The sequence below is a fragment of the Miniopterus schreibersii genome, assembly GCF_964146895.1.
Source record: "Miniopterus schreibersii genome assembly, chromosome: 5".
Classification (NCBI taxonomy): domain Eukaryota; kingdom Metazoa; phylum Chordata; class Mammalia; order Chiroptera; family Miniopteridae; genus Miniopterus; species Miniopterus schreibersii.
The window spans coordinates 68406847-68433819 of NC_138106.1; the positions used below are offsets into that span (position 1 = coordinate 68406847).

The 26973-nt window shown below is 38.6% G+C and overlaps 1 pseudogene across 1 annotated transcript; it reads left to right on the top strand.

Moving 5' to 3' along the window:
- Positions 1–1638: 1638 nt before the first annotated feature.
- LOC308557638 (peptidyl-prolyl cis-trans isomerase A pseudogene) lies at positions 1639–2342 on the top strand (annotated as a pseudogene). Its single transcript has one exon. The product of its transcript is annotated as a peptidyl-prolyl cis-trans isomerase A pseudogene (transcript).
- Positions 2343–26973: the final 24631 nt, after the last annotated feature.

Below are 26973 nucleotides of genomic sequence, written 5' to 3' on the forward strand. Positions count from 1 at the left end.
CAGCACTTCTTGTTAACCAAAGAAATAGTTGCTTAGTTTAGAGAAGTGAACGTGGTTGGGTTTTCTGCTACTTTTAGAGTAGTGCATCCTGATAATGAGAGTAAATCTCCTCCTGTCTACAGATTAGCTCCAAGGAACCAAAAGAAAAGAAAATATATGTCTTTCACCCGTGTTAACAATTTTAATTTAATTTTTTATTTTGCTACATGTGTTCCTGCCAGATGCTTCCTTATTCTTTATCCTAACATTTCTGGGAATTAGAATATAAAGTGACATATGTAGATAACTGCTCAGCAACCCCTCCCTTACACTCCATGAGTTCTCTTGCTCTCAAGCTTTAGAAAGAGGGAACGTTCGATACGCATAACATGGATGACACTGAACCGTGGACTGGCATAGACTATGGATTTAAACATTGCCCGGGTTTCCATCCTGTGTAAGCAATAAGGGTGAGCCTAACGGAGCTGCGCAGGGCTGCTTGGGACAGGACATTGTGGGCATCACGCATTCATAGGGTCACCATGAGTTATAACTGACTCAACGACACATAACACTAACTTAGCCGGTTTCATGCTGTGCGACCACGGGGAATTTACTTAACTTCTCTAGGTCTAGTTTCCTCTTTGTGAAATTGTATAAGATACATATAGATAGTAATTTGATCTGAGGATTCAACGAGACCATCCATATAAAGTAGTTAACGCACAGGGCTTAGTATACGAAGCTCAACAAATATTAGTCATTTTTGTTGTTATTGCTGTTATATCAAGTTCTCAAAACTTGATTTCAAGCAACCTGGTGGGAATTTTCATATGAAATAAAATCTATTGTCATGAAAAAAACTCATTAACATGTTAGATAAATTACATTAATCTTATTCATAATATCATAAGTAGTTTTCTTAACGTGCATGTTCTCTTTTCCTGGAAATCCTGAAAAATAAACTTGAAATTTACTTTTATTTTACTAGGTGTATAGCAAAAGAAAAAAATATCTACCAATGATACTAACAAAGCAACTTGCCTTTAATTTCCAATACTACTCTATAAATAGATACATCATAGGGTAGTAAAAACAGGGCAGTTTCATATCGAAGATTACATTTTAAAAACTGGATGCCATCCAATTATCTGATCCTAATAACATACATCCCAAAGCACTTAAGGAACTGACTGAAGCAATTACTAAGCCACTAAATATTATTTATGAGTTCTTGGAGGACACAGTGCCTCTGATAGCAATAATTCATCACATTTCTCTTAGAAAGGGAAAGGACAATTCTAAAAGTAATAAGCCAATCACCTTGACTAGTACATCAGTGGATTTCTAGTCATGCTCTACAGAGCAAAGCTTCTTAATCTTTCCCACATGCTTATCAACATCCCTCTTTTAACTTCAACTGAGTATATTTATATCAATTTAGAAATTATATTATTTAATTATATGTTAAAACATAAATTATATATATTCTATATTAACATGATCTCTATTAATATATAAATTAATATAATTTATAACTAACATATAAATTATATAGTAATACAATATGAATTTTACAAATTGAATTTTGTTTATAAGAAAAAACTTAAGGGCTAAAAAGCAGACAGCAAACAGGCTTTGCAAATGCCACCACCCTGGAGCTGCCCGTGACCAGCCATGGTCAACCCCATCGTGTTCTTCGACATCACCTTCGACAGCAAGCCCTTAGGCTGCATCTCCTTCAAGCTGTTTGCAGACCAAGTTCCAAAGACAGCAGAAAACTTTCATGCTCTGAACACTGGGGAGAAAGGATTTGGTTATAACGGTTCCTGCTTTCACAGAATTATTTCAGGATTTATATGCCAGGGCGGTGACTTCACACGCCACAATGGCGCAGGCGGCAAGTCCATCTATGGGGAAAAAACTTGAAGATGAGAATTTCCTCCTGAAGCATACCGGTCCTGGCGTCTTGTCCATGGCAAATGCAGGACCTAACACAAACGGCTCCCAGTTTTCCACCTGCACTGCCAAGGCAGGCTGCTTGGATGGCAAGCATGTGGTCTTCCGCCAGGTGGAAGAGGGCATGGATATTGTGAAGACCATCCAGGGCTTGGGGTCCAAGAATGGCAAGCCCAGCAAGAAGGTCGCCATTGCTGACTGTGGACAACTCTAATCAATTTGACTTGTGTTTTATCTTAACTACCAGGCCACTCCTTCTGTAGCTCAGGAGAGCACCCCTTCCCCCCATCTGCTTAGAATGTTCTGTAATCTCTCCGCAGTTCATTGGGTTCCATATTTTTCTTACCCCTTCTCCAAGTCTAGCTGGATTGCAGAGTTAAGTTTATGATTATGAAATAAAAGCTAAACAACAAAAAAGCAAACAGCAAACAAAACTTTAAATTACTATAAATAAAAAGACATACAAAAAAATAGTTTAAAATCAATAAAAATAAATATTTTTTTATTTCCAAGGCTTTTGATTCACAACCTTATGTCAAATGAGAGTGAGGATCTTGAGGTATTGAAAGTGTAGTTTTATTCTCTGCTCTTTAATTCTGTCATTCAGTGTATTGATGCTTAGCTATTATTGAAATGCACAAAGCCCAAAGTTGAGATTTATCTAGTTAATAACAATGAGCTAATGATCCTCCCGACCATGCTCTCCAGACTACAGAGTACGGCCACCACAGAGTTTTTTAAGAACATTAGTGACTCCTCATGAAGGTGATTTTTTTAATGCCTGGTTAAGAAAGTGTCCCTGGCCCTCATGACAAGTATGCTTAGAGAAGTATCTGAGCAGTTTGCAATATTAAATGAATTCAATATTGCTATCTCCCTGGGCCTTTTAACTTCTTCCTCTGCAGTATGCCAGGAAAATTCCCACAGTAAATGTTGTTGTTTTAATTTTTAAAAGAGATGATATTTTAAAAAATTTACTGGGGTGACATTGGTTAATAAAATTATATAGGTTTCAGGTGCACTATTCTATAATACATCAACTGTATATTATATTGTGTGTTCACCACCCCAAGTCAAGTCTCCTTCCATCACCATTTATTCCCCCTATTCCCTCTTTTACCTCCCTCCACCTCCCAGCCCTCTGGTAATCACCATGCTGGGACCTAGAGACATTATGCTAAGTGAAATAAGCCAGTCATAGAAAGACAAGTACCATATGATTTCACTCATATGTGGAATCTAATGAGCATTAGATGTTTTTGATGGAAGGCCACCAATGACTCTTGCCAATAATTGGCCAACCTAATAGATTAAAGTCACTCCTAGGTGCTTAAACAAACACATTAAATTCTGTAACTTTTGTGGGTATGTGTGTGTCAATCATGTTTGTCCAAATAACAGCTGTTATATCCACACTTTACCTATATATGCACCTGATTCCTGCTAATACACGCTGATGTGGTTCTACAACCCTTTCGGTGTGCACACTATACTCTCCCAGTGCAGACTTTGCATGTCTCCATCTGGTCCATGTTGTGATCCAACTCTTATATGGGCAGAAGAACCATGAAGGTAGTGGCAGTGGGTACCGAGGAGAACTGGCCCTTTTTTTATGAGATTCCTCACCCAGCAGCAGTTATTAAACATTTCATTCAATGGGAGTCTTATCCTGTCATATGAGGGAGGGATGTATCCTTCAAATATGCCCTTGAAGATTTGTTATTTTTATCTCATAATCTGGGTTATATTTTTATGTCTGAATTTGTCCCCTTCTCCTCGTATGATCTCCAGGGCCTTCAGAAAAGTCGAGCCAATCCGCCGTCTTTATAGTCACTATTGCTACTGTATAGGACCAAGGGTCATAGCACTCCCTTCCTTTCTACTTATATTTGAGCCTACCACGTGAGTGAAATTTTAAGTAACCATGAAGATTCTGTGAGCTATGGGCTACTTATGTCCTTTTTCCAAAAGATTACCTATGTGTTCCAAAAATGTATGGAGCTATCCAATCCAAGAACCACTTTTTCAGGCCACTTCCACTGCCAGATACTTTATCAGTCATATTCCTAACAGAGATGGCACATGCAATCAGTCTCACCTGTGAGAAGTTTAATAAGGGACTACTTACAAAAGAGTGGGCAAGATATAGGGAAACAAATGAGGGGAGATGTAATGCCTCCTGAGCTAACAGCTGTTGAGAACCATTATCACTTCAGGGCGTGAAGGGTCAGGGAAGTGGGCAGTTATGAGAATGTGGAGTTGCCCACCCAAAAGAGGCTGGTGCAACTGCAGGCAGAGAGTTGAGTATATAAATGCCCTGACCTCATTTTTCTTTAGACTCAGGTATCTGAATCTAAAGAAGTAAATGAAAATTATCCATCACACATAATCTTAATTGGGAAGATATTTCAACTGGGATCTTGTAGCTGAAAATTAGGAGATCAGCTTTCATTATAAATGCAATGCAAAGCCACTTAAAATTTTTAAGCTGAAAAATATCATGAGATTCAGTTGGTGACTTAAAAATAATTATGTCTGTTCTCTAGAAAATGGGTTGGAGAAGTTCAAGAGAGAAAATGAAATGATAAACTTGAGGATATTGCAATGGTTCATGCAAGAGATAACATTCCCTTTTGTTAGAAAGGTGCCAGTAGAGATGGATATGAGGGTGTGGCCTGGGACATGTCTTGGAGGTAGAATTAAGAGGAGTTAGTGGTAAGTATAATATAGAGAATGAGGAAGATGCCACATAGGAATCTGTCTTCTGGACTCACTAACAAGCTAGAGGGTGGTATAACTCACTGAGATCTGTTCAGTACGAACTAGTTAAGAATTACATTTGAGAAAAATCCCTGAAGAGAGAAGAAAAAATATGTACTATGTAAAAAGTCTCATAAACTGCCTAGTTTTCTAGGAATAAAGCACATTTTATTGTCATCTATTTCAGCATTTTGGAATATAACCACAAATAGAAAAGTCGGCTTTATGGCTAGATTCTGTCACTGACAAATGGGACCTTTCAGGGACATCCGCTCACCTCTTTGAGATAAATGGTACTAGCAACTTAAGGTAATAAAATTATTTGTGACAGGTGAATAGAATATTGATCTCATTCTATTTTTCTCTGGTAATTTTTAAAGAAATATTCATAAGAAGTTAGGTCCCAGGCCCAATCAATTGAAAATAACAACAGAATCAATTTATTGTTAGCTAACCCATTCTCAATATTTCTAGCTCCTGTGTTTATTGTTTGCAACTTATATATCCTTTATTAGTCAACATCTTATTAACTCTTTCCAATATTATGTACTCCACAGAGATGCCAAGAGATGAAAAAGAGTTTGGTTTCAATGTCTGTCTTATCCTGTTCCTAAAACTTCTGAACATTTTATTAGCTTTTCTGATAGAAAGCTAGTCATACTTTCTTATGAGAAAATCTTGCAATACCAATGCTTTTTTTCCCCTTTCCACACCGATTAAAGTTACTTACACTGGGGTATCAGAGAATGAATACACTCCCCAAGCCTGATTGTCCTACTGCTACTTCAATGGTGGTTCCTTCTGGTACCCTCCAAGTAGGTAATTTTGTGAATGGCTTTTGCCGGGCCTTTGGCAACTATAGTGCCAACTGGAACAAGTCCTTCTTCAAGTTCTTGTCAATGGTTCCAGAAACAATCAGTAGAGCCTGCTGTAAACAGCTACTATAAGTCACATCGGTTAGGAAGACTAGTACCTGGAACTTCATGGCAAAAATGTTCAGAAACTCATGTGTCGAGAAAACGCATCATTTCATAAGTCCTTTGTTTCCTTGGAGGTTAGAATTCTCTGGGACAGTTTAAATTCCTATGTGCAGTTTCAGTATGAAATAATCCATGATGCTTTGACTGCTAACCCCACCAAAAGCTGCCCTCTGAGCATCATAGTCATCCCTGTCATTACTATTTTATAGAGGTCCTACATATTTTCTTTTTGGAAGTACAAAGTCAAGGCAAAAGCATGACCCAATTTATTTGAAGATTTTTTTTTTAAGGTTAACTTTCCTGGAGCACATATTCCCTTAAATGGAGAGCGCCTATCGTGTTTATGTGTTCTTGCCACCGAAGGCCTGAGCTAGGAGAAACTTCCAGAGTGTTTGACAAGCTGTGTTTGAGGGCTTTAATTATGCTGAACAACCAGGAGAATTGAAATAGAATGCTATAAATACAAGCATTTGCTTGCAAGTTCCCAAACACAATGTGTGTTTAATGTGCCTAACTTTCTACACCAGCTATAGGAAGAAAAAATAAGCTAGGCGAGCTCTTTCAACAACAGAGAAATACTTCTTGATGGTAAATGGCACAATTTGCTCTTGATTATTTATAGTGATTTTATAGAATCACTTTTAAAAAGTAAACCTTTTGCTCTTAAAAAAAAATGAGTATACACAATAGTATTGTTTCATGAATACCCAGGAGTGGCAGATGCTGGTGATGTGGTCGGCTGCCGGACTGGTTTCAGGTCAGCCTCTTCTTAGGTTAATGAGCTCTTTATGGTTACATTTTATTCTCCCACCTTTCACCCTCAGCTGTCTTTCATTTCCTCTGCCACAGTGAAACTTATAAAGGCAAAATGTTTTGTTAAATATGTGAAATAGCCTTATTTCGTTGAAGAAAAATACAAAGTATCATAAGAGACTGCAATGAATAATGATACACCAACAAACTGGATAATGTAGAAGAAATGGGTAAATTTTTAGAAACATACAACTTACTAATAATATTGAATCATGAAGAAACAGAAAACCTTAGAAGGCCAAGAAAAGTAAAGAAATTCAATCAGTAATCAAATATCTCCCAACAAAGAAAAGCCCAGAACCAAATGGGTTCTCTGGTGAATTCTACCAAACTTTTAAAGAAGAATTAGCACCAATCCTTCTCAAACTCTTCCAAAAAAAACTGATGAGGAGAGAGCACTTCTATATTCACTTTGTAAAGCCAGCATTATTCTGATACCAAAGCCAGACAATGACACTACATAAAAAGAGAAAATTGTAGGCTAATCTCTAATGAACATAAATGCAAAAATCCTCAACAAAATACAGAATACTGATCTCAACAGCACATTAAAAGAATTCTACGCCATGATCAAGTGGGATTTACAGCTGGGATGCAATTATAGTCCAACATTTGCAAATCAATAAATGTAGTATACACATTAACAATAAAGGATAAAAATCATAACCCTCTCAATAGATGCAGAAAAAGCATTTGACAAAATTCAACATCCTCTCATGAAAAAAACACACAAAAAAAAACTCTCAACGAAACACGTACAGAAGAAATCAACACAATAAAAGCCATATATGACAAGCTCACAACTAATATACTCCATGGCAAAAAGCTGAAAGTTTTTTCTAAGATCAGTAACAAGGCAATTGTGCCCACTCTTACCATCTCTATTCAGCCATAGTATTAGAAGTGGTAGCCAGAGCAATTAGATAAGCGAAAAAAATAAAAGTCATCCAAACCAAAAAAGAAGAAGTAAAATTGTATCTGTTTGCTGATGGCATGATCTTATATGGAGAAAGCCCTAAAGACTCTACCAAAAAACTGTTAAAATTAATAAATATATTTTGGTGCAGGATACAAAATCAATATGCAATAATCAGTTGTGTTTCTATACACTGACAGCAAACTATCCAAAAATGAAATTAAGAAAACAATCCCATTTACAATAGCATCAAAAACAATAACATACTTAGGAATAAATTTAATCAAGGAGGTAAAAGATCTGTACACTGAAAACTATAAAACTCTGATGAAAGACATTAAAGAAGAGATAAACAGAAAGCTATTTAGTGCTCATGGATTGGAGTAATTAGCATTGTTAAAATGTCCATTCTACCCAAAACAAATCTATAGATTCTATGCAATTCCTATCCAGATTCTAATGGCATTTTTCACAGAAATAGAAAAAGCAACCCTAAAATTTGTATGGACCACCAAAGACTCAGAATAGCTAGAACAATTCAATGAGAAAAGCAGGAGGCTTTATACTCCCTGATTTTAAACTATATTTCAAAGCTGTAGTAATCAAAACAATGATATTGGCATAAAAACCTACATAGAGATCAACAGAACAGAATAGAGAGTCCAGAAATAAGCCCATGTATACATGATCAACATATAATTTTCAACAAAGGCACCAAGCATGTACAATGGAGAAAGAATAATCTCTTCAATAAATGGTGCTAGAAAAACTGGATAACCACATGCAAAAGAATAAAATTGAACCTTTATCTTACACCATACAGAAAAATTGACTCAAAATTGATTAAAGACTTAAGCATAAAACCTGAAACTAAAACTAGAAAAAAACATAGGGGAAAACTCCTTGACATTAGCCTTGGCAATGATTTTTTTGGATTTGACACCAAAAGCACAAACAACAAAAGCGAAAATAAACAAGTGGGACTTCATTCAAACTAAAAATTGTCTGTACAGCAAAGGAAATAATTAACAAAATGAAAAGACAACACAATAGCAAAAAAATAAAAATAAATTAAAAATAACCCAAATTAAAAAAGGGCAAAAAACATGAGTAGACATTTTTTCAAGGAAGACAGTTATATAATGAGATGGCCAACATCACTAATCATCAGGGAAATGCAAATTAAAACCACAATGAGATATTACTCCATACCTGTTAGAATGACAATCGTCAAAAGGCCAGGACAACAAGTATTGGCAGGGATGTGGAGAAAAGAAACCTTTGTGCACTGTTGGCAGTAATATAAATTGGCATAGCCACTATGAGAAACAGTATGGAGGTTTTCAAAAAATTAAAAACAGAACTACCATATGATCCAGCAATCCCATATCTGAGTATACCACCAAAAGAAAACCACTATCTTAAAGAGATATCTGCACCCTGATGATCATTATAGCATTATTTACAAAACGCCAAGATATAAAACAAGCTAAATGTGCACCAATGAATGAATGAATGAATGAATGAATGAAATAAAGAAACTGTGATGTGATATGATGTGTGTGTGTGTGAATAAGTCAGACAAAAAGACAACTATTATACGATCTTACTAATGCGTGGAATTAAAAAATAGAAATCGCCACAAAACTCCAACTCATTAACAGAGAATAGAATGGGGAATATTTTTTTTAAAGGTAGGAGAAGAAACAAAGACAGTGAATGGGTCATAGGTGCTATTGTTGAATGGGTACAGAGTTTCAGTTTTGCTTAGTGAAAAGATTTCTAGCAATGGATGGCGATGATAGTTTCACAGCATGAATGTACTTAATTGCACTGAACTGTACACTTAAAATGGTTAAGATAGTAAATGTTATACTACATGTATTTTACTACAGTAAAAAGTAATGGGGAAAATTACTAAAAAAGCAGAAACTATAGAATTAATAAAAGTAAACAGTGATGATGATGATACAACCTGAGCCTTCACTTTAAAGACTAGAGTTTCTGCCATTTTTTGAAAAAAAGAGGAAATTGCAAGAAATAGGCTCAGTTATTAGGACTTGTTTTATTATGATTTAATCCATATTTGATATGATGTCCATCAGAACCCAGGCATGTACTCCATAACTATGGATAATAAAGAAATTAAAATTAAAATAATTGAAGAAAGGAAAAAGTAAAAATGAAGATACCTCTTAGAGGTATGTTAGAATACTCTTCAATACAGGCTCCATAGGTTCAGATTCTTGGCATTTAACTTTCTCTCGACAGCTATAAATAAAAGGATTGACAAATCAAATTCACAATATTAAAAAGGAAGGATATTGAAATTACTGCAGAAGAAGGCTTTTCCGGTATATTAAACTCTCCATGTATACACAGAGTAAACGTTAATGGTACGAGAACTTGGAAATTCTGTAAATGTTGTGCTCTGCATATATTCTGTGCTTTAGAAATGTCCTCTTCATCCCAATCAGTTCAACTTGGAGTTTTTTTGTTTTTTTTTTAGAACACTGATCATTCAAAAACTGCTTCCAAAGGTGGATCTAGGTTTTGTGTGGCTTCTACAATTTAGAGAGCCCTCTCTACGAACAAGAATAAAAAGTCATGTCCGTGAAAGTGTGTCACAGTGCCCCTGCCACGAGCATCATTAGCTGCAAGGTAAACCTGCCTTTCCCTGTTCTTCATTCTACAATCAAAGAAGTTTTCTCCTGCCTGAATGCAACCCCACCCTCTAAAGAATGAAGAGAATACTTTCCATTTCTAACAGATCTTTATTTACCTTTTGAATCAATATTTCTATGAGTTCCCCCACCAAGGAGAAACAAGTTCAGCTGTTTTGAAACAGGTTTATATTTCTATGTGAATAGCTATAAATGGCAGTAATGTGTGCGCAGAATTTACTCAAAGACTCTGAAGCACGAAGGAGTATATAAATTCACGAGGATACAGAGGCAAGTGCAAGGCAGATTATTACAAGCAACTTGTCTTCAGAGTCTAATTGAAATATTGTAAAATATGAGAGGTACAAAAAAATAGAGAATGGAAAGGTACTGGCAAATAATGGTACTTTCATATAGTACGAGTTATTACTTTAAGTAAGAGAGCCACATGGGATATATTTTGGATGGGTATATTTCAAATCCACTTAAAATGAATTTTAATTCAACTTTTTTTTTAATCCAGCATTTTCATGGGAAATCTGGCTACACAGTTCCAATTTCTTAAGTTTCTTGCCTGGCAGTCAAGAGCAGATGCTCATTAATTTTAAACTGTTGATTCCAGACTAACAGTGACTTAATACACTGTATATGCTAGAAAGGTTGACATGAAAAGAGCTTTATTCAATATTTGTTTTTGTTATTATCTCCATACTGTCTTATTAAATAGCCTACTTATGAATATGGTAATGAATAATTTGGGCTCATAGTTTGCTTTTGTTAAACAAAGCATCTGAACTACCTCAGGAGAATCTCTGATTTGAGTCTCAGCTTAAAATATCCCTGTCAGTTAGCGTGTTAGATTCCAAGTTTCCTCCAAGCCCCTGAACTGAAACCTCATTGATGTTTTGTCATTTCCTTGAGAGACAAAGAGGCCCCCTCCTGAGAAAACAATTGTAAACGGTTGAGCAAATAATTGCTGCCTTGTAACATTACATCATGCTTCATGATCTCAGGGCTAATGTCTAGGCGATAACATCTGAACTGATGTATCAGCCAAAATCCATAAATTCCAGGATTATACATAGTGTGTACCATCTATCTCCTAAGAATAAATATTATAAAAATAGAAATAAATACAACCTTCATCACTCTAAAAATGCACATGAAAGCCCAAATGCAGATTTCCCAGAACAGGAGCCATTTGAGATAATCTGCTATAAAGAGACAGAGCCACCTCTCCCTGGAGCAACCCCACAGGAAGCATAAACTAGCTACTTTTTTCAAACCAGAGGTCACTGAATATCACTTCCTATTGTGATAGGCAGTTAGATGGACATGAGCAGAGCAAGGATGATGGGCCGGGTACAGAAGATCACCAGAGAGGAAAGCCCCAGGTGCCTAGTAAAGGACAAACTGTAGGGTAGGACCTCACCCCCAGGGTGACCTTTCCTCCCCTAGCATATCATTGTTCATGCAGTTTGGACCCCTGACCTTTCCTCCCTAGAGATAACATATAGACCTCAGTTATATTTCAGCTTTAAGCCCAGAAAAGCAGCAAAACCAGACCAGCAACCCCATGGCTGACTTCAGGACCAGCTACATTGAATAATGACCCCCTTACCTGGAGCTGACCAATCAATCAGTAGAGACCTAGACGCTGAAAGGACACACCTGGAAAACTGCTGAATATTCTACTGAGATCTTCCTCTGGGACCTCCCCTAAAATGTCTACCCTTAAAACCCTCAGGACAGAGGGCCCAGTGCTATCTCCCTCCTGGGAGCAAGGCCATGCCTTCCCTTCCTTACCCACCTCCCCCAGGTGCATTACCATTATCTTCCTCAAGCCCAAGCTCCAAGGGCCCTTCCTTTACCTCTATAACTTATTTCTTAATCCCATTTCTTCTAAAAATTATTTTTCTACCTCTGTGATTTTCCAAATAATATTCTCTTATAGTTTGAGTCTTGGCTCTGAATTGTTTCCTAGCCAGAAGTCAGGTACCGAAGTTGCTGAACCCAGGCCACATCTGACCCCACTGGTCTAACACCTAGTGCCATTCTCTCCACCCACAACACTATGCCTTCTTTCCTCTTACTCCGTCTACCTCAAAGAAAAAAAGAGTACAATTTCTTTTGAGTGTCTGTAAGTTCTGGCAATTGCATGTCACCAATTTCTGGGCCCCATCAAGGACAATATATATTCTATTACATGTAAACATAGCATCAGTTTATATTTTGGCTCTTCCTAATCGAAATTTGGGAAACAAAGTCTGTTTACCTATAATCATTACAAAATAGATTTCCAGGGAAAGGGATGGGAAGATCTACCTCCTTTGACTCTCGCTTAAGTAATCTGTGGCTTCTTGTGCTCTATGACATGGTATCAATAACCTTCGTCTATCATGGTTCACACCCAGGTAGTGTAAGGAAGTGAAATATTTAGAATAGTGACTTCCACAAAGTAGTGTTCAATAAATGCAAACTATTGCTGTTAGAGAAAGATTTGGTTACAGGAAAAGCATATGGCCTAAAAAGCTCCTATGCATATTCAAGGACTCCACCACATGTCCATCCCTTTCCCTTCAGACATTCAAATTCTTGCCACATTTTTCAAAGTCTCAAATTCACAGTATGTCCCTTTCTAAATTTCCAGACTCTTTGATATCTGAAAACATCCAGGAGCTAGACAAAAGCTTTGGCCCAGGTGACTTATATATATTTGTTCTTAGTGAAAACATTTTCAAACACATACTGTGCCTGTGCACTACGCTAGACATTAGGAAACTTTAACCAAAAAAATGAAGGATATTGTCTCAAGTCTCCTAATTGGGGTGGGAGGGTGGGGAATGGGAAAAAAGGGAAGGCAAATAAATAAACCAATAACTGTAAGTTTCTACCTCACCCTTTCCTTTAATGCACAAATAATAAAGGTCCAAATCTAAGCTTATCCTGTCCTGTGTCCTGTATCCTAATTTGCTGTTTTTGTTATTGCAGTTGCTTTGAGAGTCCCTAGTAAGTTCTGGTACACACCACAGTTCATTTCTGCCTGCCATCAGTCCTCTCTCCAGACCACTGCCCCAGCTTCTATCATTGCATCTCTCTCTGAGCCACCTCATTTTCTAAGGTCAACTCTCTGATTCGCTTCATCTCCAAGCAGAGGTAAATCTGAAAGGTTGGAGAAGGCAGGGACCATATCTGGGAGTTTGTACTTTAGTATAACCCCAGAACCCATCACAGTGCACTGTAAATACCTATTGAATGAGTGAGTGAATGAATGAATGAATGAATGAATATATGAAAGAATTAGTAAGTAAATACATAAAACAATAAAGAGAATTTTTTTTTTTTCTCTCTTACTCCAGTAAGTCCTGGACCCCTGACTCCCAATATGGAAAATCAAGAAGAAGCACTAAAAAAACATTCAGTTAATACCATATTAATTTCTACAATGATACCCATTGCCTATAAGGAAAAAAAACAACACCTTGTTTTATATGTTTTACAGTATTCTAATAAACTTCTCAGTGTGTGTGAGATTTCATATCTGTATAAATCAAAAGGCTGTCCAAGGCAGTCCTTCCCAAAACAACGGTAACACTCTCTTCTCCTTCTCAAAGGATGAATTTCAGCTTCCATTCTCCCTCTCCTCTAATGCAGGAACAGTTGAAAGTTTCAAAATAGCTCATGTTGGTCCCTGCTACAGCGTAGTGGCAGTGGTGATAACATCGATCATAGAGTTAACATTTTATGTAAGTATTTTAAATATAATATTTCAACACCCCAAAAACGGTTGTTCATGAACTAGAAACTATAACCCCTATTTATAAATAGAGAAACCGAGGCTTCCTGAGGATAAAATTACGGTGAATAATTGGTGTAGCCAGGACTCAAATTCAATTGTGCTCACTACCAAGCCCTGTAATTTAGTAAGTAGGTGATCCTTTAGGTGCAGATCAAGACCATATTTTAGTGGAATGACATGATAAATTGTACTACTGAACATTGTATGTCAACCTTCCCCCCCATTGCTTATCTATTTGTATGGGTGAAATTATACTTCCTGTCTTACTGACTTAAATTTAATCATATAATTGGTTTGACCAATGAAATGTGAGCAGAAATGCTTGTCAGACACAAACAAAAATTTTACCTGCAGTTCTTGGTTCAGTTTAGCCTCCTACTCTTTCCTTCTGCCATGCGGAGGGTCATGCCCCACATGTGGGAGCCACTGAATTTGGACTATTCTATTTGGACCAAAGATGACTATTATTACTGATAGATTATAAGTTTATACTTAAAGAAATAGAGAAGAAAGATGCAACGAGCTCTATCAAACATAAATGAGTGTGAAGAAAAGAATAAAGACAGAGCAAATGCCTAAAGAGATCAGGACATGTGACACTAGAATTTTAAATACACTTCCTTTTTATTTTATTTTTTAAACATATCTTTATTGATTTCAGAGAGAGGAAAGGAGGGGGGGAGAGAGAGAGATAGAAACATCAATGATGAGAGAGTCATGAATCAGCTGCCTAGCCCGCAACCCGGGCATGTGCCCTGACCAGGAATTGAACCCCGATCACCTAGATCCTAGGTCGATGCTCAACCGCTGAGCCACGCCCGGCCAGGCAATACACTTATTTTTTAAAAAGAGATTGACCTAGCATTATCCAAAGGGATGTCTTGTCACTTAATGTCTCAAAATAGTAAAGAAAGAGCGGGGAAAAGTAAAAATGTAGAGCACACTTGAGCCTGTAGGGAAGATAAAGATTGACTACATAAAAAACGCTCAACAAAACTCATCGAATACATTTTTCTGAAAATATGAGAAATGGAATTCGGAGCCCAAGGACCGTGAAAAGATGTGGCTCTTGATAACTATGTGTCAAATATGATGTGAAGCACATTGCATTAATTGGGAAAGTCCTATTAAACTCTCACACTCTACCTAACTATGCCTCTGTTACAGATGAGAAAGCTGAGACCTAGAGTGAAGTTTTATGCAGCTCATATGAGTAAGAGACAAGATTTGAACATGGGCCATCAGCCTCAATAACCTCTGCCTCTAAACACTCAGCAATGTTGTTTGCTTGTTACAGGAAAGAAGGGAGTTTTCTTACACTGAATGAGAAAGACTGTAGAGGAGTTTAAGCTTATTCAGGTCATTTTATGAGTGGAGAGAAGGCGGTTAAGAACATGTTGCCTGATAGCACTGGTTCTCTTTGAAAGATGAGATAAGAGAATAGGGTGCTGGTGTGAATGTGGGATGATGATAGGGAGGAAAGAGGGACTTACACATGAAAGGATTCTAACACAAAGTTGAGAACTCAGCAGTGACACCAATCTGCCCAGTGATGTCACTTCCTTCATTAGTGCCTAGAAACTCAGGTATCAGAAACAACTCATGACAGACCTGATGTAGACCTGAGGGTCGGCAGGACAGGTAAAATGGAAGAACAAATACATGAAGAGCCCCAGGCCTCCAGGGGTAAAAGGAAAGAAAGCAAAGCTGGGAGAAACTAGTATATACTCCCCCAAATGGCCAAGAACAGCTAATTTCCTTCTTTTGCTCAGATAAGACATGTAAGTCCCATAACTTTTACCCTTATATTTTCCTCTGTTAAGTAATGCTTTTACTCATGTCCCTTTCTTTTACTTATATAAGATATAAATGTACTACTTTTGTTTTTATTTTTTTCTTTTATTTATTTCTGAGTCTATCTCTACAATCTTGCGGCTTTACACAGTAAATTATAAGATGAGGTCTAGGCAAAATTGCTCCATAGGCTCTCAGAGATAAGAAATATACTCAAAGCTACATTTACAAAAACAAACAAAACAAAAATTACAGAAGTGGAGGGTTTTTCAATTTATAAATCAATTCACAGAGATAATACCTGTAGCTCTATTTAGAACAAGTCTTGAAGTTGAAAACATGACACAATGCTTCACTCACTGTGGATTCATAGCCTTTGTAGTTGAACTCCCACCTTCTCCCCCCAAGAGGGCGACTATTCTCCTTCCCCTGAGTGTGCACCTGCCTTTCGATGTGCCTTGGCCAACAGAATCCAATAGAAGTAGTAATGGGTCCATCACAAGCCTAGAACTCAAGAAGTCTTGGATACTCCTCAATTTCTTTTGAAATCCTAGCAGACATCATGGAAATTAGCCCTGGATAGCTCACTGAAGAATGAGCAATCAAATGAAACAGAGGTGAGCCAAGTAGCTGAGGTCATCCTAGACGAGCCAGCCCCTAAGTCATCCTGACAGTTGACTACATCCACATGAGTGAGCCCAGCTAAAGCTAGAATAACCTTCGAGCTGAGCCTAGTCCAAGTTGTCGACTTGCAAAATTATGACATAAATAAATAATGGTTGTTTTAAGTTACTAATTTCAGGGTGATTTGTGATGTAGCAAAAATGAATAGATTTGTGAAAACTGCTGATTATCTATGCCAGGGGTGGGGAATGTCTGGCCTGAGGGCTCTATACGGACCTCGAAATCATTTGGTCTGCCCTGCCAAGGCAACCAGAGGTGGGACTCAAAATTCAATAAATCTAGGAGCTTTTTTCACAGATAATTTTTAAGTTGGTAATTTTGTATGGCCCGAGAATGATGTTATAAATATCCAAATGGCCCTTGACAGAAAAAAGGTTTCCTACCCTGGTATGCCCTTCCATCAGGCCTGAATGTGATCCCTGTGAGCTGAGGAAATGTGTCTTTGTCACTACTAGCTCGTCTCTCAAGTTTGAATTGTCAGGAGTCCAAAGGCTGCAAGGCAATGGCTGAAAGACTTAAGAGGACAAGTGGTGTGCTTCATCTTCTGCTATCCCAAAACCCCAAATTGTATGAAGACAGCAAATTCTGAAGACTGCCTATATACTAGAAGAGTCTGGTTCTCCTTGCTTTTGAGTTTTCATGGTCTGGAATTTAGTGACGTTATCTGTCAATTCTCATCTGTTGTTGGCCCAAAAGTAAACTGAGCAAGGTCAAGAGGAGGCTTGAAGAAAACAAGGGTTTCCTTCCAAAGAGAAATGACATCAATTTTCAAGAGGGACTATTTGAAACATGGACCAGCCCTGGCTGGTGTGGCTCAGTGGTTAGAGTGTTGGCCCATGGACTGAAAGGTCTGGGTTTGATTCCAGCCAAGGGCAAGTACCTCTGTTGCAGGCTCGATCCCCAGCCCCAGTTGGAGTAAGTTCGAGAGACAACCAATCAATGTGTCTCTCTCATATCAGTGTTTCTCTCTCTCTCCCTCTCTCTCTCTCTCCTTCCACTCTCTGAAAAGCTATGGGGGAAAAATAAACTAAAAACAAAAAAAAAGAAATATGGACCATTCACCTGATTGTGTCCCCAGTGACAAAGTATGGTCACAAAAAAGGGGAAAAAAGAGAGAGAGATTCTACCCACTTTGGATTAGACACAGAATCCATAAGGGATCTAGAAGTCAGTGGCAGAGCCTAGGATCAGTGACAGTTTGTAAACTGACAAGGTTGACAGTCATGTCAGACTGAGGAAGAGAAAGGTTCTGCAGAAAAGGTGGTTCTACGATGCCCAGCTATAAGGAAACATGTTAGTGAGGATGTATAAAGTACCTCCCAAGATCACAAGAAATAACCAAAAACAACCTTTTCAGAGAGTCAAGGACCTGGGGCTATGAGTGAGCAAACGCAAAATAAAACTATTTAAATCCCCTACGTAAATGCATGGGTTGGAAGTAAGTTCTGTAGGTATCTTAAATATTGTAGGCTATTAAATGTGGGTAATGTCACTGAGAATAATTTAAACTATTAACAAAGTCTGGAAAATAGTCTGTGAATGAGGTTTCTTATTTTCAAGATCAACAACTTGCCAACAAAAGTAAAAAAAAAAAAAGTGATTTCTTACCTCTTGAGGAAACACGAACTCTGTCTCCACATCCTCTCAGCCACCACAACCTCTCCTTGCTGCCCCTGTCAATCTAGTAACACCATAGGTAAAGTAAGCTGGTGTCCCCCACGGTGAGATGTTTTCTTCAGTTTCTAATTAGGCCGCTTGCTCGGCAGAGCTGCTCTCACAGGAGAGCAATGGCTGAGCAGCCCAGGACTGCTGCCTCCTTTCCCTTCGCAGGACTTGACACCCCAGGGCAAGAATGCCACCTGCACAGATGCCAAACAAACACTCTCACCCTGAAAGAGACGCGGATGTTTCCATTGGCCTCTGCAATCAGCGTGTCAAGCTGAAGGAGTGAAAGTCAGGGGACAAAAAGCCTTCCAGAGCACACCTTCTTGTAAAAAGAATTGTAACTCCTCTGTTTGTTTACTAACAAAGATGTCAATGGCCTTTTTATGTCTGGGGTTTTACATATTGAATATATCAGAGAAAAAAAGGTAAAGAAAAGAGTCTGGGATTTTTTTTTTCCCCCTCTCTTCTTTGTCTATCAAAATGTCATCAAAGAACCATGACTTGTGACTTGGAAAGATGAAGCCATTGCTGACATGGCCTGAGGAGATTTTACTCTGCAAATAATTGACCTGAACGTGCCCAGGTGTACCTAGGCCTGTTTTCAAAATGCTGGTACAAAATTCTGTTTTTTAAATACAACAAATGTTGGCGGCTGAGAGGATTTGGTGTTTCTTTGCTTTTGCAATACGTAATAATAATGCTATTATTTCCTTACATTCTACCACACTGGACTCCAAAGCGATTTAAATCACATCGTATTCGCAGATTTCTTTGTCCAGCACTGAAATGCACAAATAAGACACAAACATGCACAGAAAAATTACCACTGTTTCCAACCAAGAAATAGAATAGTTAAATTCCAGTTTTATCACTGTCATTCTGTAGGACTCCAAGAATTAAGAATTTCCAGCTGTAGAGAGGGAGGAATCACATGCTGGTACAGGATTCAAGCGACATCTGCCTATCAAAATCGTATGGTTTGGGAGAGAAAGGTTAAAAATCAGCATTTCCATAGGAGGGTTATAGTTCCCAGGACTTTAAACAAGTCCCCCTAAAAGATTCTTACTTAATAAGTCAGATGCATCCTGCTATATTAGCAACTGGGACACCAAAATGTTATAGCGCCTTTCTCCTTCTTGTTGGTTTGCATTTTTTTTAATGAAATGCCTACGTTGGCAAGAGCTACGTGGGTTGGGGAAGACACACCTTTGCCTTCTGTCAGCTTTACATGAGATCCCCCTAATGCAGATGAACATGCAGAAAAGGACCTTTGCCCACAAACCAAAACTGAGCTCTGAGACACTTGGTAACTGAAATAAAATTGGCAGTTGGTAGCAGAAAAAAAATGAACTGTAATTTGACTCTCCCTCCTGAGGAAATAATTCCTCCAGGAAGATTCAGAGCCCTTCCCAAAGTGATGGGGAAGGGTGCCTGACAGTTTAGCCGTAACGGGCCTGTGAGAAGTAACAGATAAAAGGACAGCAGGCTCAGAGAAAGAGCCTCAAAGGTGGACAAACGGGGATTATCTCCAGGGAATACAGCAGCTATTCACCATACGGGGCTTTGAAAGGTTCAAGAAAACCCCTGTAGTAGAAAGACATCTGACAACGGGTGGGAGACTCGGATTCCAAGCAGCTGCCAAGGGTGTCCTGAGGGAGCTTCTCAGTGCCCCTGGCCCTTTTCTACCAGCCTCCCAGCTTCCCCGTGCATTTTCAATAACAACATTCTGTAATACATGCAATTGACATTTTTTGTATCTTTAACTTACCAGTGAATAACTCATCTTTAGAAAACATTTGCTATTTTTATTGGTCTGCAACATAAATCTGATTTTGAAAATATATTTGCTGGGAGCAGATAGCTTCAAGACAAACCTGCTCGTTGCCCTTCCTGTCGGCTAAGTCCCCTCTAAGTGGAAGTATCAAAAGACCACTGCCTTTGTTCTAGTCCTGGCTTAGAAAAATGTCTCCCCATCAGAAACATTCAAGGTTGGACCATGTGACTTGCATAGTCATATAGCTAACACATTATCTTTCATCATTCTCATGGTATAAAATATTCGCAGTGTAATCATCAAACCAAAATCCCAAATCATCCTGTGCTCCGCTCCTTCATTTGCCATGAGATTCTGCTTGTTCTGATTTGATCTCCTGATAGTTGCTAATCTTCTCTGGGAGAGGGAGGAATTAATTCCATAAATGGCCCTCTGGTGATCGGGGGCTCTGAAATGCTAAGCTTTATTTATTAGCAACTGTCCATTTCTCTCTTTGCACATACTACAGATTCCTTCTCAGGTTCTGTGCCGGCTCCTGGCAAACACCCCCCCCCCCCACCATGATCAAGTTAAAAATGAGTATCAAAATAAACCCTAAACATTGTAAAGCTTAATAGAAAATTTAATCCATCTCTATTTTTGTGAGTTTTGCGAATACTGTAAATTTTGTTTTTAACTGATGGATGCCATCCTGTGGGGAAAGTTGGTAATACTGAGCCATTGCTGACTGGCCCCTGATCAGCTCTGATGCAATTAGCCAAGAGGTAAACATGCATTTTTCACCCCACCAGTACTGGGGTTGGGCTAGAATAAACTCAGGATGGTCTCTACCAAAATCTCCAACTCCCATTGGTGATAGTGGCTTAAAGCACTTATTAAATGCTGCTAGCACACTCAGTAAGGGAACTGGTTTTGTTCCATGCATGATTATATTTCCTACTACAAATATAAAAGTTCATGTCTTCCCAACATTTCCTGAAACGTCTGCACAGCAATTTCTTTCCTTCAAAAAGAAGAGCCAGAAAAAGATGTGGTGTTCTATCTCAGTGAGGTAGGAACTCAATGCTCCCTTTACAACTGAGCTTACTGCCCACCTCACCAAATGAATCAACCTGATTAGCTGTCGAGTACAAACTGCTGAGAGCCCACCACAGAGCGGTCACCTTTACACTTAACAGCACAGGAAAATTACAATTGCAAAAAAAACATTTAGTCACTTACTCTAAAATAGCAAATCCAGTCATTGTCATGAGTGTTGCTTAACACAATTTCATGCCCTCTCAGCCTTGCTCAGCTGCGTTTTCTCCTCACTGTCTTTGCACAGGGGAAGGTGAATGATTAAAGCTGGCAGCCTCACCCCAGGCTGCTGTCTATAAGCCCCTAAAAGCACACAAGAAGTCTGCTGTCATAGAGAGGTCACCAGAGCAAAGTGACAAGCTGGGAGTGACCCTTTAGAGTAGCCATCTTTTGTCCAGCAGCATTTACCCCGGGAGTAGGTAAACTGTAAATTGCACCTGGACTCTTTAGTGTGTATTTGGATAACGTTCTGGTGATGCTGCATCATATATGACAGGTACTCCCTTGCACCAAAGTGATTCGAATGGTTCACTGGTTTTCCCATGTGAACAGTTAGATTTTGAGCTCATGGAAAGCAAAAAAAAATCTTATACAACTTTGAATCTTTCAAAAAATAAAACAAAGCAAAAAATGAGTAGTGTCTTGTAAGCACTCATTGCTTAGAAATTTGCTTAAAAGAGAGAAAGAGAGAGAGAAGCAGCTAAGGATTATTTCTTTAAATTGCCAAATTGCACCATAGAACAAATTATGCCCATTTTAGAATTATCAATTGTCCCCGTAACAAAGAAAAATCTAACCTAAACCAGGAAGTTCTGCAATAGCCATAAATACCCAGTTTGCCCAGTGCACGTAAGAGAGAGAGAAAAGCAAAGGCTGAACAAGAGCAAAAGGGCAACAGGGGTGAAACAAGACCACCAGTTTCATTTGCTACCTTACGTGGTTAGAACAGGGCCAGTCAAACTTGGCACTACTGTAGGCTGGATAATTCTTGGTTGTGGGGGGCTATCTAGGGTACTATAGGATATTTAGTAGCTTCCCTAACCTCTACCCATTAGATGCCGCTAGCACCTCTCCTACAGTTGTGACAACCAAAAAAACGGCTCCAGACATTGTCAACTGTCCCCTAGAGGGTTAAATGGGCCTGGCCAAGAACCATTGGTGTAGAGTTAACTTATACTTAGGATGGACTCTCCAAAAGGGATAAAATGTACATTAGACTTTTACATCATGGTCATACCCTATTCAGCTAACATTGTCCTGCATTTCACCTGGGTTTTGTTTTTAATCAAATTAAGATGTAGAGCAGAGGGCAGTTACTCTGTGTTCTCAATATCGCAAACTCTTAAATCCATTAAACACTCCCAAACTGGGGGAAACTGTTCTGGGGTCAGGCCTCTGACTTACTAGAAATTTCGACAGGACTAACTGGCAGCAGGGGCAGTCACCATGTTGTGCCAGGGCCAGACAACAGCTAGGAAAGGCCATCCCACTTCAAGAGTCTGAGGGTTTCTGGATATTAATTTTTTTTAAATTCCATATCAGGGTTATATAAAAATGTTAAGACTCTGTAGGTGCCAATAACAGAAAATTTCATTCAAACCCACTTTCAAAAGCGGGGAGAATTGTTGCCCGGCCAATGTGGCTCAATGGTTGAGCATCGACCAGTGAACCAAGAGGTCACCAGTTCACTTCCCGGTCAGGGCACATGCCTGGGTCGCGGGCTCGACCACAGGCAGCCGATAGAGGTTTCTACCTCTCTATTCCTCTCCCTTCCTCTCTCTCTAAAAAAAAATCAGTAAAAAAATTTAAAAATTTTTTTTAAATGGGGAGAATTATTTATCTTAAACATGAAAGGTTCTCAGATACGTCAGGCATCACACTGGCATATCTATGACCATATGAAGAAGGGACCCTGCTCCTCTTTTCCTTCTCCCTGCTCAGCCATCTACACAGCCTTTTGTCTTTCTCCCCCCTCCTTCCTAAGATTCGTTGGTCTCATGGTATGAGGTATACATTTTCTCTTTCAAATCTCTTAGGAGAAGGAATCTAGCAGTTCTTCCAGAAAGAGTCCTATAACTCAGTCAAGACAGACCACAGAAGTCTTGCCTGTCCCTGACCCAGTGGCTATGACTATAAGAATGACTCATGCTGACCGGTGCGAGCCAACTGTGGCCACTCCAGGACAGAAGGTAGAGTGAGCCGAGGAGCGATGCATAGCGCCCGAAGAAAATCTGGGGGATATCTGGAAGGGAGAGGGGGCAAATGAGTTCCAGAAATGCTACTAGTGCTATCTACTGCTGCAGTCTGATTTTCAATATTCACATTAAAAATATCCATTGATAGTGTGCTGTTTTGATGTGGTTGGGTACCAAACACGAGTTTGAAGTTGCAGAATGATCATCTTTCTGTCCTTTATTTTATGTATGCAGTTGCATATTTTTTCCTCATTTTGAGATTACAGAAAAGGTAAATGTGAGACCCTTTCTGAATGTAAGGCCCTGTCCAAACTGCGAAAGAGCAAAAGGCAGCTTTCCCCACCACCATCGCCGCAGACAGGGTTCCTACTCCTTTTGGTCCTTTCAGCTTTATTAATAACCTTTCAGAGGTAATCACAAAATTAGAAAGCAGTATATGTTCAGATGACGAAAGGAAATATAAAAATTCCTCCCTAGAGTGTAGCAAAGAGCTTTGGAGACTGGAACAAGACTAAAGTTAAACCGAGCTCCCCGGAGGACTGTAGAAGCAGTTTATTCTAAATATGCTAAAATGTTAGGGTATTATCTTTCTAATAAGATGAGATCAAAGAGAAGTTCAACAAACAGAACTAAGAAAATAGACGCTGTCTCGGGTTCAAAAGTTCAACAGTGTGCGCCTGCGGGCTTCCTGCTGACTTCTGCTCCGGTTCGTACAGAATGTTACGATTTTCCAGGGAGCTTGCCGAGAAGCCAATATTGATTTCTTTGATATTTCTAAGCATAAAGGCACCCTCTAGCTTCCACACGGGCGATGTTCTAAGAGTTCAGGTTGCGAGTTATTTATTTAGGACGCGGTTTGCCTTTTCCCTGGAGACAACCAGATAGCTACAGCGGCTGAAGCAAAGTCCTCTCCTGAAAATTTTGTAAAACTTAACTGCCGTGCTGAACTATTGTTGTGAAAACATGGATTCCGAATTTCAGCTTGGAGTGGCATATCCCATCCATTTCGAGTCCCGGGGCCAGGGGCCTGGGTGCCAAAAGAGGGAATAAAATAAAATGTGGGATTATAGGAACTCTAAAGGTGAAAACCTATGAAAGCCAAGGAGTAGAAAATCCCTTTCTCTCCTCACATTTCACCCTTTACCTCCATGGATTGGACCCTTCCCAAGCTGGGTTTGAGAAGTTTGCTTTTCCAGCTAACCTTTGTAGGATAATGCCTCACTCATCTTCTCAGCTTTTCTTTTGTCGTAAAATAAACATATCACCATTTTGAGATTTTATAAAGGGTTATGTTTTAGGCAAAGGTAGAGAGTAGCTATTGAAAAGAATATCTCCTCTTTGACTCTGACTTTTTTTTTACTTTGACTGATATGTAGATCAGTAAAATTGCCATGAATTCAAATATATCGTATTTTTATAATACTTAAGATAATAATAAGAGGAAGGACCTTACTAGCCTTATAGACATGAGATGGTTAATGAATCTTCCAAAATTGCCAAACCTCTAAGACGTATTTAAATACACAGGAGAACATAGATTCAAAAGGCATCACCTCTTCCTATTACTGGATTTTAAAAGGTTAAAATTCATTTGATGTTGCTTAATTCAGAGTTTAAATGAAAGTTCAAAATTGGATATTTGATGTAACTGCAAATACATATAATCGAGCAAGTCCAGACTGATTATGCAAGAGCATGAGAGATAATTTGCCAATGAGATGAAAAGAAATATCCAAATGAGATAAGAAATGACCCTCAGGTAGAGAAAAAAAGCTGAAGAAAAGGACACTCTTGTTGTACAAAGAAAGAGAAAACAAAGTAACTAAGAAAAACGATTGGTGTTTTTTTTTTGTAAAGACAGGAAAGGTGACTGAAAGAAAAGGGCATGATTTCTTTCTTCCCTCTTCTCAAAACAAATGGGTATTTGGCAAGCACAGTATAGATTTCAGAACTGTCAAAACAACGAGAGCAAAGTAAATGGTCTAACTTGGCTCCCATCACTAAGATTAGGGGCGAATATGCCTGGAATTGATGTAAGAGCATTGAGGATGATACCCACGTCACCAGCCAGCCATCCTGGGCAGTGTTTTGGCCACTGAAATCTGGAATTTGCTTTCTTAGGAGAAGTCATGGTTATATACCAACCACTAAATTACTGTTATCCCTTCTTTCCTGCTAATAAGCATTAATGCTACTTTTTCAGAAAAGTGTTCATACAAGTGCCTTGTATTAAAGAAATTCTCAGGCATACTAGTCCGTGAAACTGCTCTGGGAAAATCATGTACTAGAGGACACAGGATACTGAGCAAATGAAGTTGAAGAACACATTTCCTGCCCTGCTCTAAAAGCGCTCTCTAGATTAAGTGTATATAATTACTTCAAGCCTGAAACAATATTGGGGAATTTCTTCACTACGAGACAACCAACTGCTTTCTGAAATTTTCTCTTACACACAGAACTTTTTTATCAGGAGCAGCTTATTGAAGCTGGCTTTCCACAGTCAACAAGAAGCTAGAGTGAACCGGGAAAGGATTTGCATCCCTGTTTTATTATTAGATGGAAACCAGCAGATGGCACTGTCTTAGGCTTTATCCCTGTAATTTTCATTATGCAGTAATGGCTTGTGGTTAAACCTTGGGGAAATGCAAGATGGCACTTCAGTGTAGTATCTTATAGAAAATAATTAAACATGCCAGTAAAGCTCGTTCTATTGCTGACTTGGTGACAATGATCATTTCTTTGCTTTCTGCTACCCTCAGTATGGACATCCAACAACCACAACACTCTACGCTACTAATTGCTTAACCAGAGAAGGAAAGAACCACTTTGGGTAAGTGGGAGAGGAGTGGCTTGTGGTTGTTGGATTTCTGCACTGTGGTCGGCTGATAGCGAGAAGTGATCTCAGTCACAAACAAAGCAGTGATATGGGCATCTTGTAGTCTATCTAAATAATGTTTAAGGTTTCACACTGTTTACTTTGCAGACAGTATTACATTGATCCTGAATAAATCTCTGTGAAATAGACAAGTAAAAGTGTTGTCATTATCCGTTACAGAGGCTTTTTACTAAGCCATAATTCGGTAAGAATTCAAGTATTGACAAAACATAAATTCAGAAATAAATCTCTAATATTTAATTATCTAGATTTTGGTTAGGTGATTATCAGGGATGTAGGTCCTTATTAGGGATGTAAGTCCGCTAAGTGGAGTTAAAAATCTACACAGTGCCATGATGTGAGAAGAATCACATGGTACCTAGAAGTCTGACTAAAGAACTAGTTAGATTGATGACCCTGGAAGGTCACACTGCCTCTGGTCCTAAATGACCTCATCAGGAAAACAGTAGAGTTGAACCAGGTCTCCATCATATTTGCAGTATAATGAAGTGTTTTCAACTCTAGATTTTGGAGAAAGACTCCAGTTTGAATTCCTTCTCTTTCATTTAGTTAGGTGAACTGGAATAAGTTGTTAAACATTTTAAAAATATTTTTTAATAGTTTATTGAGTTTTAAAGAGAGAGAGAAATATCGATCAGCTATCTTCTGCACGCCCCCTACCAGGGATTGAGCCCGCAACCCAGGCATGTTTCCTTGAGCCAGAATCCAACCAGCAACCTCCTGGTGCACAGGATGACACCCAACCAACTGAGCCACACTGGCCAAGGCAGTTGTTTAACTTTTTGAGTCTCAGTTTCCATACCTCTAAAATGAGGATAATAATAAACCTATCTTTTTCACTTGTTTGAGAAAATGATATGCAATAAATATTAGATGCTTAGCATAGTACCTGGACTATACTAAGCACCCAATAAATATTAACTATAATTATTAGCAAATATGGTTCTAACCTCATGCTGTTAAAGAGCTTCTTTATTGGACTTTTCTTACTGGGTTGAGCATGCTTCAGATTCTATAGG